Source organism: Balearica regulorum, chromosome 2 (assembly GCF_011004875.1).
Source record: "Balearica regulorum gibbericeps isolate bBalReg1 chromosome 2, bBalReg1.pri, whole genome shotgun sequence".
NCBI lineage: Eukaryota > Metazoa > Chordata > Aves > Gruiformes > Gruidae > Balearica > Balearica regulorum.
The window spans coordinates 18,490,882-18,504,832 of record NC_046185.1 but is presented as its reverse complement, the minus strand read 5'-3'; positions in this window follow the sequence as shown (position 1 = coordinate 18,504,832).

Genomic DNA, 13,951 nt, shown 5'->3' with positions numbered 1-13,951 from the left:
TCTGTTTATTCTATATCCTGTGTGTCTTCTTGCCTTGTATTTTGTTCAGTAGTATGTGTATGGAACTTGTGATCATGTATTTGAGTAAAACTACATTCAGGAAAACATCTCATATGTTTTGAAGGTACCAAAACACAGATATTTTACCATTTCTTGTGACTGTTACTTACAGAAGTTAAGCATTCTCTTTAAAACAAACAAACAAACACACACAAACACAAACAACGTTGGACTTCATTTCCATTTGAGTTAGTTGTTAAGTCCTAGATTTTTTTTTTTTTTTCCTCGTGGCTTTTTCTGTTGCTTTCTAAAGAAATCTGTCTGATTTCTGACAAGATATGCAAACTGATGCAATTCCTTTTGGGATTTTTTTTTTTTTCCTGATTGCTTCTTAGAAACTTTTCAATTTCCTTTATAAACACGAACACTAACCTCATTAATATCATAATGAGCTAAAATCTCCTTCTTACTTTTATTCACTATTATTCACTCCAAAGATTAGCCTACTCTTCTGCAGTGTTACACAGGATATCACATTACCTCCAGAGCCTATTTTAGTCGCTGCTTTCCATGATAACAATTTCCTAGTCTGTAGTTAGAACTTCCGTACCTTATTCTTAGAAGGTTTTTATTTTTTATTCTTTAAATGAAGCCAGTTCAAGTTTCAATACAAATCTTCCTATATGACTACTCTCTCCTCATCATCAATTATTGTTCTGTCAATCTTTGTGCCATCTGCAAATGTAAGCAACAGTGAATTGATATTTACTTTGAGAGCATTCATAAAAATGTTAATAGTGTTAGTTTTAACATCAATCACTTTGGACTCCCCCTAGGAAAAGTGCCATTCAAATATGATTCCCCAGAAACAGCTATGTTTTGAAATATGTCAGTTCAGTAATACTTAATCATGCAATATCTCCTAGCTTTCACAGAATCACAGAATGAATGATATTCGAAGGCACCTCTGGAAATCGTGTAGTCCAAACTGTTCTGCTTAAAATAGGGGCAACTAGAGCAGGTTACTCAGGGACATGTACAGTCAGTCAGGTTTTAAATGTCGCCAAGGTGGTAGGAGACTCCACAACTTGGACAACCTCTTGACAACCTCTTCCAAGGTTTGATTCTCACAGCCTCTCCCCATATGACAGATGATCCAATGCCTTATTCATATTCACAACCCTATCTTTCCTAAAACATACTACTTTTTTTAAATATCAAAATGTCACAACTGTGACATTGAATTGTGAGCTGAGCAATGGTCCAATCATTTGTGTCTTTCTCAGTCTCATCAAAAAAGGAGCCAGTTTTTTAGAAATAATGTTATCTAGAAAGCCATTCTGATTATTATTAATTCTTTTCCTTTAATACCTTATTGGATTCTGTATCAGGATTTCTTTTAATATACCTAAAATAAAGTATTAAGTTAATTAGTTCTAGAATTACTAAAATTATCTTATCTATCCTTTCTGAATATTGGCATAATTTTATTTCCTTTTTAATCTTCCATAATTTTCCATGTAGTGCCAGGTTGCTCATCCTTGCTTCCACCCTCTGTATGGCTCCTTTTTGTGTTTGAGTTTGGCTAGGAGCTCCTTGTTCATCCACACAGGCCTAGCATTTTCAACTGATTTCTTGATTTTTGAGATGGACTGCTCTTGAACTTAGAGCAGGTGATCCTTGAACACTAACCAGCTTTTTCAGGTCACTCTGCCCTCCAGAACCTTATCCCAATGGACTCTACCAAGAAGATCCTTGAAGAGGCCAAAATCTGCTCTCCTGAAGTCCAGCACTGTGATCTTGTTTTTTGCCCTCCTCCTTCCTTTTCTGATCCTTGACTCCATCATATCATGGTCACTGCAGCCAAGGCTGCCTTCAACCTCCACATCCCAAATAAGCTTCTCCTTGTTTGTGAATATGAGGTACAGTAAAGAACCTTTGGCTCCTTTATCACTTGAGTCAGGAAGTTGTCATCGATGCTCTCCAGGAACCTCCTGGATTACTTATGCCCTGCTGTGATTTCCCTCCAACAGGTATCAGGGTGGCTAAAGTCCCCCATGAGGACCAGAGCCCGTAAATGTGAGGCTGCTTCCAGCTGTCTGTAGAGGGCCTGATCTGCTTGTTCTTACTGGTCAGGTGACTTATAGCAGATATACCCACTACAATGTCAACCATACCAGTCTTCTCTTTATCCTCACGCATAACACAGGGAAACAGGATGGACTTGTGCGTTCTGAAGATACTTTCACATTCTGGATTGAGAAATGGATGCATGTTTCATTAAAATCAAATAAAGAATGAAGGACAATTAGAGATCTCTGGTGAAAAGAGGTTTTATATTCTTCCATAAGAAAACAGCTCCTTTCTTTAGAAAATTAATAATTTAATTTAATATAATGCTTTGAAAAGTGCTAATTCTGTCTAAATTAGCAAATTGCTGATATTAGTCTTAAGAAGTAGCCATTCTATGTGGTTTTTCAGTAAGAACATCAAAGGCGTGAATTTGTGTGAGTGAACAAAAGACATTTCTGATTAGGTACATTAAGAAATCACTATTTTAACACTGTTAATAAAATTCCCCAGTTAGCATATAGAATAATTATTGTAAAAACCTGTACATTGGCATTTCAAATGTCAATTATTTGAATTAAAGTTGGATGTTAAGTTCCCTATTTTCTCAAGTTTGTTATTACTTCATTACTATCCACTAAATATATTCGAATAATTTGTTGCATTTCATGTTTAAAGTTAATCATCATTCAGTACTAAAACTAGGATGTAGAATCAGTTATAGTGTATTATCTGGTGACTGAATGGACTTAAGTCTTAGAATCAAGTGGTCATAAATAAAAACTACTTAACAGTTTTGTTTTCACACTGTTTCTAGTAACCCTGATACCAAGATCTTGATGAACATGAGCACAGTTAGAGTGAATTAATTGCTTCCAAAAACTGAGTGAATATATCTATAATTTTTCATCAGCTATGATTTATATGGCAAATCATTTATTCTATAACTTATGGTCTGAAACATTCTGATTTTCTTAAGGTGGAAACAGTGCATTCTGTAGCTGAATCACCCATCAAATTGTCAATCTATTAAGTACTATGAATAGTTTAGGACTGTATAGTTAAACAGTATAGGACATAACTTTGAAGGACTTGCAAATAAAACTCTAGTGCCACTTGTACATATAAAGTGAGAAAGGAGAAAATTGAACGTTAAATTACTTTTCTGTAATTGTAGTGATTTTTTTTTCTAGTTTTGGTAATTTCTACTTTTTATGGTAATTTTTTTTTCTGGAGAAATCTCCTCTCCTCTCCTCTCCTCTCCTCTCCTCTCCTCTCCTCTCCTCTCCTCTCCTCTCCTCTCCTCTCCTCTTCCTCTTCCTCTTCCTCTTCCTCTTCCTCTCTTTTGTTCTGTTTGTTGTTTGTTTGGGTTTGGTTTTGTTTTGTTTTGTTTTGTTTTTTTTAACTTCAAGGCTTACTTTACAGACTTTTGAGAGATGATTTATGAATCGTGATGTGCACAAGACACTGCAAGATTAGAGAAGACTTCAATTTCTATGTACTATGGTTTTGCTTTTCTTTATTGTAGTTTGTGGCTTTTTTTTTTTTTTTTTTAACTAGCAAAGAGCTGTGCAAAAAACCAAGCAATGAATGTTTTCTTGTGACAGGGTGAACTTGGATTAAAAGCAAAGTTTAAAAGTGGATACAGTCTGAGTTAAGAATGTGTTTCAGGAATACATTGTCAGAGCAAACATGGTGTAAGAGACTGTCTCAGTATAGTGAATGTCTGGAGAACATGGGTAGATGTGGTGCCAAGATAAATTGGCTGGACATATAAAAATTATTCATATCACTCTTTGAATGGGACTTAGTAAATTGTGAAGTGCTGTTGTATACAGGCTAATATTCATGTATTGGGCTGTCAATATAACAATGACAAACACCTTTGGTAAGGAATTTCCTTTCTCTCTAACATATGCTAAAATATTAATGTTGCAAATATTCAACTACAAAGGTATGATATGGAAGAAGAAACACTTTTCCTGTGCAGGAATCAGCAATGTGTAACATAACCTTCCCTTCTAGTTACAGAATTATATTCACACATTTACAATGAGAGATTCTAGCACCTGCTTTATTTACATCTCAGTTTACTGCTGTGATCCAGATTGATGCTCTCACTCCTTTCTTCAGATGATATGGAGTCATGTGAACCTCTATCATCTGCAGTCCCATGTCTGTGCTTGAATTAGCTCAGATTCATTATTTTCCAGGAAGGCTATAGAATCATAGAATGGTTTGGGTTGGAAGGAACCTCAAAGATCATCTAGTTCCAATCCCCCCTGCCATGGGCTGGGACACCCTTCACTAGATCAGGTTGCCCAAAGCCTCATCCAACCTATTAGACCATAAGTTATTTCATTTCAGAGCACACCTCAGTATTTACCCTTCTACTGGATATTTTGGTTCAAATTCTCACACAAGAAGAATCATCATATCCTTTGAAGCAAGAGAAAGCAGATTTTTGATTTCATGACAACATGTAAGTCATGGAATAAGGGAGGCAAAAATATACATGACAATAACAAATGATACTATCAAAACCAGAATCAGCTTGGCTGGGTAATATGTTCCCATGTTATATCTATTTTAGTAAGTAGGTACTTAGGCCTGCCAAATGTTAGCTTACTGGCTGCTCTTAAAGAGTATGGAGTGGTGTCTAAGTACAATCAGAAAGTTTTACTTTATTAATGGCAATAGAGGCAAATAAGAGCTTGCTAACAAGATAGAAAATTAGGAAGTTAATCTAACCTGGCCAATGATTAAGGTTCCTCTGCTAGGGGACTTAAAAAAATAAAAGGTATGCTCTTCCAGAAAGATTAATGTAGTTTTGGAAAATCCAATTTTTTAGCGTATTTTAAACATACTTTGTGAAAGTAGCTATTTGACTCTGTTACTCATTTGTAACTTGGGAGAAGACACCAACACCCACCTGGCTACAACCTCCTTTCAGGCAGTTGTAGAGAGCAATAAGGTCTCCCCTCAACCTCCTTTTCTCCAAGCCAAACAACCCCAGTTCCCTCAGGCGCTCCTCATAAGATTTGTGCTCTAGATCCTTCACCAGCTTCGTTGCCCTTCTCTGGACATGCTCTAGCACCTCAATGTCTTTCTTGTGGTGAGGGCCCCAAAACTGAACACAGCACTCGAGGTGCAGCCTCACCAGTGCTGAGTACAGGGGGACAATCACTTCCCTAGTCCTGCTGGCCACACCATTTCTGATACAAGCCAGGATGCTGTTGGCCTTCTTGGCCACCTGGGCACACCGCTGGCTCATATTCAGCTGGCTGTCAACCAACATCCCCAGGTCCTTTTCCGCCAGGCAACTTTGCAGCCACTCTTCCCCAAGCCTGTAGCATTATCATGGGGCTGTTGTGACCCAGCTACAGGACCCAGCAATGAGCCTTGTTGAACCTCTTACAATTGGCCTCGGCCTATTGATCCAGCCTGTCCAGATCCCACTGTAGACCCTTCCTACCCTCAAGCAGATCAACACTCCTGCCCAACTCAGTGTCGTCTGTAAACTTACTGAGGGTGCGCTCAATCCCCTTGTCCAGATCTTTGATAAAGATATTAAAGAGAACTTGCCCCAGTGCCAAGCCCTGGGGAACACCACTTGTGACTGGCCACCAACTGGATTTAACTCCATTCATCACAACTCTTTGGGCCCGGCCATCCAGCCAGTTTTTTACCCAACAAAGAGTATGCCCATCAAGCCATGAGCAGCCAGTTTCTCCAGGACAATGCTGTGGGAAACAGTGTCAAATGCTTTACTAAAGTCTAGGTAGACAACATTTCAGCGTATATTTAAGAAAAGAAAAGAAAAGAAAAGAAAAGAAAAGAAAAGAAAAGAAAAGAAAAGAAAAGAAAAGAAAAGAAAAGAAAAGAAAAGAAAAGAAAAGAAAAGAAAAGAAAAGAAAAGAAAAGAAAAGAAAAGAAAAGAAAAGAAAAGAAAAGAAAAGAAAAGAAAAGAAAAGAAAAGAGAAAAGAAAAGAGAAGAAAAAAAGAAAAGAAAAGAAAAGAAAAGAAAAGAAAAGAAAAGAAAAGAAAAGAAAAGAAAAGAAAAGAAAAGAAAAGAAAAGAAAAGAAAAGAAAAGAAAAGAAAAGAAAAGAAAAGAAAAGAAAAGAAAAGAAAAGAAAAGAAAAGAAAAGAAAAGAAAAGAAGAAAAGAAAAAAGAAAAGAAAAGAAGTCTTTTGCCCTAACATCCTGGATTGTATACAACATGGTAAAGTATTGTGAAAAAGAAGGACAGGAAACTCATTTTGGAAGCTGTTTAATTGAGCTGTCAAGTTAATTCTAGCAGTCTGAATCTGGTTTTGCAGTACTATTTCACTTGGGTGAGCCATTATAGACTATGAATATTAAAAAGTATATTCAAGACAAAATGCTGGAGAAAGACTAAAATTTAAAATAGCATAAAGTCACTTCACATAACAAAAGTGTAACCAGATAGTGGTCTAGGATGGAACCAGTTAAATATATATATATATATGTACTTTCTGTGCATTTATGCTAAAAAGGAGTTAAAGAAAAATTACATTACTTACTTTCTGTAGTATAAAAGTAAGAAGATTTTAGTTGAGTACAAAAAATATTATTAAGTGCATAGAAAAATAATATTCAGCTTTGGTAGAAATGGGAAGAAATATGCATTTTTCCTTTAAAACAGTAAATGAAGGAAACTGTTTCCACTTACATCTATTTCAGACAGAACCTTGACAGCTGTTGAACAGCATAGGTAAGTGTAACACAGCCAAAGGCATCACCTCAAGCTGATGACTTCAAGCTGAGTCACTTTTCTGGTGTAGACAGGAAAAAAAAAAAAAAAAAGGAGGGAACCTAAAAAGGGAGTGGGAAATAGTGACCAGTAATACCACCTTTTACCTATGATACTTATTGTCAGCATTGTATACATTTCCACCTAATTTTGATCAGAGAGGGAGAATGTACCTTCCTCTGAACAAGATATGAAAATTTTGCTTCATCCATCTGCCCTGGGTTTCCTTTCCTTATATTTCTAAAATGCATACACAGTTCTAAAACCAATTACTGAGTGCATCTCAAGTGATCTTTTTACAATTCATTATACTACAGTGGGTTATATCTTGTGTAAATTATTGGAGACATTTGAAATACTTTTAGTAACAGCTTAAGCAGAGTCAAATACAAGCAACATTTTATTACTGGTATTGAGTTTAAAGAAAAAGTCATTGCTAGAACACCAGGTTCAACTCAAACATATACCGGGAAAAATAAAAAACTAGAGATATCTTCCATATAAAAAGTATTTACTTTCAGTCCAATTCATGGTTAAATATGTGGCTTCTTTCTTGGGCATATTGATATAAACTGATATAAGATATACAAATATAAGATCTTTATTTCTAATCCAAATCCAGCGAACCAAATGCCAGCAGAAATTTTGTGAGGATTATATAAGCTAGTCCTACCAAAAGAAATCTTTGGAAATGCAGGCTGCCATTTTTGAACCAATCAATTGAAAGTATTTGGTAGCCTCTGGAAAATGTTACAAGCATAAAGAATAGCATCAGAATTAAAGTTGGTTTTCTTCTTTTTCTTTTCCAGTTTTGAGGTAATATGAGTCAGTGCATATGTCTTGCGTATGTCAGTGCAGTATATTATTATTATTAACTCTGGTTTTGAAGTATTTCAGTGCATCAGAAACTTGTATTTGATATCCACAGAGATGTTTTTCAGTCTTAAGCATTCATGTTTTAGCAAACAGGAAGAGCTAAATCTGTCACCCATCCATGTAGGCTTCACTTAGTTTCATCACAAATAATTTGGTTGGAAACTTTCTTTTTAAGTAAGGAGAGAAATATTTAATTAATGTAGAGATGCTATACTCAGTACATTTTTTTTTAATAATTGACAGTATGTGGGTGTATAAATGATTTTTTCTAAAAGCATTATTTATTTCTGAAGAGCAGAAAACTTAGTAAATTTGCAGGTGACCTTCTAACATACAGCAGCTACTGTGGGGGAAGAAGATCCTATTTTGATAAATTGTGTTTTATGTACAAAAGTTCAGAGTCTAACTTATCCTCAGTTTAAGGTGGTATGTAATGAAAAATGGCCTTTGGCAACTACATTGAAGAAGACAAAAAGGTTAACTATCACAGATGTTACATTAAATGCAGAAATAGAACCATATTCTTTCCTTCTTCCTTCTTAAATATAATCTGGTTTGCATTAATAAACATGGGATTGAATAAAGTTTCAGATATAGTACTCTGTGACTTTTAGACATTTGGAGTGAGAAATCCTATGTAAAAACTTGCTCCCCTTGAATTTTTGATACGTAAATATTGACAGAATGGTTGCTTAGAATTATTGTAACAAAAGTTTCAAATATACTTTGCAATAAAAGTTAAAAGATATACTTGTAAAATAGAAATACACTCTGCAGTATATAGTGTTCATAGTAAAGGAACATGTGGGGCAAACAGCACATTTTCTGCACATAGGTTTCATTCTGATGACACCTACAAGAAGACACTCCATGTGGTGAAGCATGTTGAACCATGCCTTAGAAGTCAGGATGCACAGTTTATTTATTTCTTTATTTATTAAACAAATTTTGAGAAAGGGAAGTTTTGAAGCAGGCTATCCAGAAACCAAATACTCAGGGACACAAAAAAAACGAAGGCCAAGATGCTCAAGAGTGATGAATAAAGAAAGTACAGAGCAGTCTTTCTCAAAATATTAGCCCCTTGTTAAATTGTCTCAGGAAGGATTCAAATAGATTGAAACACTCCAGAATCCTAGTTATTCTGATACATTATTAGTTATTCTAATATGCTATTGTAGGATGTTGGTCTAAGAATCTGAGCAGACACATGGAGAAAGACTGATGCATAAGATTCAGTTAGTATGCATGATATGTTCTCAGAGCTGATATATTATGGCAATTTGATGTGATTGGCTTGAGGGTTTTTTTGGAGGGGTATGTTAGATTTTAGTCAAAAAAGCATAATAAAAATGCCTTACTATTTTTAATACCTACCTAGAGTATGAAGAATCAAGGAAGTGGCTTTAATGAAGGGAATATGTTTGCACATATCTTTATTTTAAGCTTGCAATTATAAAACCAGACTGTCCTATTCAGGCCAATTATTGCATTTGTAACTAAAGGCATTTTATCAAATAGACAACATATTACCATGAAAAATAGGCCTCTTCAAGTTTCACTAACAATATAAGTTAAATTAAGCGTGAAAATATTTATTCTTAGCAGGAATTAAACAAAAATAAAATCATATGAATTACTACATTTATGCCTTATTGACTGTTAGTAGTTTTTATCAATGTATCAGTTTTGTTTTGTTGTCCATATCTACAGCATTCTTAGTGTGTATGTGTCCAATTGCTGAATTCTGACAATATAATTTGTCAAGCACTCAGAATAGGTGATTTCTAGGACACTTTTAATTAAATTATTATAATAGCCAGTAGAATAATAATAAATATTTGTATGGAAATTATTTCAGTAGATTATTTTTGTAAATATTTAAATGACCTCAACCTTTACACTCTCCAGGATAATACAACAATTTGAAATATTTGAAATATTTGAAATAATGCACAGTTTCATACATGGAAACAACACAGCCAACCACATCTAGGTAGCATCTCATACATAATTAACATCATCTAGAAAAGATTAGCTTAATTAATAACATTCCAACATAAATGATTCTATGATTATATGAAAAAAGAAAATTATTCCAAGTAGAATCTTGTAGACTACTGAGTGCAGGGGTAAACCATTTTTTTCAGAAAAAAAAAATATCTCCAGACCTCAAGGATACTGGTAGGTATTTCTTTTAAAAATTGATATCTTGTTAACTCTTAATAAGAAATTCCACTTTTCCAAATAAAATTTCACTTTAAGTAGAAGTAGTATATTTCTTCACAAATTTAAAAAAACTTGAACATCTCTTAACTGCTTCAAATGACTAATTTTAAAATGTAAGTAATAACTTTAAACATTTTTTCTTGTAGGAATGAAAAGACCTTATGACTTACTTATTATCACTGAATCAAAGGTATTTCTGAGACATTGGAAAAAAAAAAAAAAAAGAGGGAGAAAAAAAAAGTGTACATAATAGGTATTTTTCTTATAAATTACCAAAGGCAATGGACTTTATGGCGAAATGGAAAACTTTTTTATCAAGACAGTTTAGGAAGATTCTTATAACAAATATGAAGTGTCATGATGCATTATCATGATTATCATGGCCATCATGATTAAATATATCTGGGCAACATGGTCATTTCAGAAACATTTAATTTATGTAGAGTGTTGTAAAACTAAATCCATCAAAAGTAAATATTACAGATGTAAACTACCTTCAATGGCTGTGATGCAATAGAAGGTTAGATAAAACTTAGCTGTCCTGAGATTTATAGCTCAGCTATTGGGAAAAAACAACAACAAAAAAATCATAGCTGAGCTTCTGACACCAGCATATAACTACATTCACTTGGATCTGGTATTTGTATAGCCATATTCACTATAAACACTTCCTACGCTGCAGCACTGACTCACTTCCAGACAGGTACTCTTTCCCCAATTAATTTATTCTCCTCCTCACAGTTCATTATTACTGTAAATTTATTAAAATTACATTGCAGCATAAACCTGACAAGTGGTGCAGACATTATTTACTTTAAAATGCCATGTCTATTATCACAGATAAACTATGGCTGCAAACTGTGAATCTTTAGTGTCTTGTCCAAAATACATACACAGATGAAGTTTCAAATGATAAAGTTTAGGTGCCAAATGACAATATACATTAGTCATCTCCAGGGTAGTTTTTGAACCTTTTGATTCATTAATTTTTGTGTTTTTACACACAGACAAATCAACTGGATCCTGTTAAAAGATTACCTTTCATAAACTCACATAATATATCTCCATGAATTCTTGTGACCTTGATATCACAAAGCAAGGAATTGACTTTGATACCACAGTCACCATCACAGATTCACGGATTTACAGATTCACTGATTGGTAGGGGTTGGAAGGGACCTCTGGAGATCATCTAGTCCAACCCCTCTACTAGAGCAGGATCACCTAGAGCATGTTGCACAGGATTGCGTTCAGAGAAGGAAACTCCACAACTTGCCTGTGCCAGTGCTCAGTCAACCTCAAAGTAAAGACGTTTTTCCTCATTTTCAGATGCAACTTCCTGTGTTCCTGTTTGCGCCCGTTGCCCCTTGTTCTGTCACTGGACACTACTGGAAAGAGTCTGGCCCCTTCCTCTAGACATCCACCCTTTGGATATTTATAAGCATTAATAAGATCCCCTCTCAGTCATCTCTTCTTCAGGCTAAACAGACCCAGCTCTCTCAGCCTTTCCTCATAGGAGACATGGTCCAGTCCCGTAATCATCTTCGTAGCCCTCTGCTGGACTCTCTCCAGTAGTTCCCTTTCTTGAACTGGGGAGCCCAGAACTGGACACAATACTCCAGATGTGGCCTCACCAGGGCAGAGTAGAGGGGGAGGATAACCTCCCTCAACCTGCTAGCCACACTCTTCTTAATGCACCCCAGGATACCACTGGCCTTCTTGGCCAGGGTTTAGTGAGGGCCAGCCTTAGCAGTAGACTGGAGCAAATAAAGCATTCGGTAAGTCTGTCTCTCTGTATCCTCCATTGCCAAGGCACCCACCTCATTCAGCAGCAGGACCACATTTTCCTATGTCTTCCGTTTGCTACTGATGCATTTGAAAAGGCACTTCTTGTTGTCTTTGACTTCACCTGCCAGTTTTAATTCCAACTGGGGCTTAGTCTTCCATGTTGCATCCCCACACACTCTGAATTCATTCCTATATTCCTCCCAAGTGGCCATTCCCTTTTTCCACAAACTGTAAACTTCCTTCTTCCCTTTGATGTTTTTCTAGCAACTCCTTACTCATCCATGCAGGTCTCCTTCTTCCTTTGCTTGTCTTTCTATTCTTTGGGATGCACCGATCTTGAGCTCAGAGGACATGGTGCTTGAATATTGACCAGCTCTCTTGGACCCCCTTACCTTCTAGAGCCTTAACCCATGGAATTCTCCCAAGCAGGTCTTTGAAAAGGCCAAATTTAACCCTCCTGAAGTCCAGGGTTGTAATCCTACTTATTGTCCTGCTTCTTCCACATAGGATCCTGAACTCCACTATCTCATGGTCATTGCAGCCAAGACTGCCCCCAACCTTCACATCTTCAACCCGTCCTTCTTTGTTTCTTAGTACAAGGTCCAGCAGCACCCCTGTCTTCACGGGCTCCTCCACCACCTGTGTCAAAAAGTTGTCATCAATGCTCTGCAGGAACCTCCCGGACTCTGTGTGCCTGGTTGTGTTGCCTTTTCGGCAAATATCAGGGTGGTTGAAGTCTCCCATGAGGACCAGGACCTGTGATCATGAGGCTACTTCCAGCTGTCTGTAGAAGGCCTCGTCAACTTTCTTATCCTGATCAGGTGGCCTGTAGTAAACACCCTCAACAATGTCACCCATTTAGCCTGCCCCTTAAGCCTTACCCATAAGCTCTGGACTCTTTCTTCATCCACCCCTAGATGGAGCTCAATACATTACAGTTGCGCTCTCAGATAAAGAATGACTTCACCACCTCACCTCCCTGGGCTGTCTTTCCTAAAAAGGACATAGCTACCCATGACAGCATTCCAGTCATGCAAGCTATCTCACCATGTCTGTAATTGCAATGACATCATGGCCTGCGACCACACACAGATCTCTAGTTCTACCTGTTTATTCCCCATGCTGCATGTGTTGGTGTACAGGCATTTCAGTGAGGTAATTGAGTGTGGAGGTTTCCTTGCAAGGGTGCAGGACGGTCTGCCATAGCCACACACACCCTTGAGGTGGTTGGCTTTCTGGTTCTCAATCTTGCTGCCAAAGATTCCCTTGCCTCTTCTAGACAGGTAGATCCCATCCCTCTCTCAAAGGTTATAGTCAAAGAATTTCCCATTGTCATAAAAGCCAAAACCCTTGTGACAGCACCAGTTACGTAGCCAGGAGTTGATACACATTCTATGTCTATTTCTGGCTGCCCCCTTCCCTTCAACTGGTAGAACGGAGGAAACGATAACTTGAGCACCAATGTTTTTCACTTGGCTTTATACCCAGGGGGCTTTATAGTCTTCCTTGATTCTACCCAGGTTCCAGCTTACAGTGTCATTCATGCCCACGTGAAAGAGTAGCAGTGGATAGTAGTCTGTGCTCTTGACAAGTTGTGGCACACTCTTGGCAACATCTCTGATCTTGTCTCCCGGAAGGCAGCATACCTCTCATGATTCCCTGTCAGGTTGGCAGATGGGTGCCTCGGTGCCTCTTAACAGAGAGTCTCCCACTGCAAGCACTCGTCGTTTCTTTTTACAGTATCCACTGTGTGCTGCTGGTATAATTTCTCCTTGCACATCTTGCTCGTGGGTGTCTACAGCTGTTAAGGCTTCATTCATCAATCAATGAATAATGAAATTTTAATGCTACCCTGTATATTTATTACAAACAAACAAAGAATAAGTTTCAATTAAATATTGAGGTTGCTTGCATTCACAAATCAGGACATTTATACATTTGTCCTTTAATAACAGGTGCATCTGCTATACTTTTTTTTACTTCTTTACTATCAGTTGTGTAACTGAAAGCTAACTTTTGCAGTTATTTGAATTTGAGTTCTTAACTGTGTGAACTTTATGTTATAAAAGAAACAAATGGTCTTGTGTTTCCTTCCTTCCTTCCTTCCTAAATGCAATACATACCACTAAATGTAATACATACCTGTAAAAAAAAAAAAAAAAAAAAAGTACTGCTTGCAAAGCAATCCAAATATTCAAAGTTATTATACTTAAAGC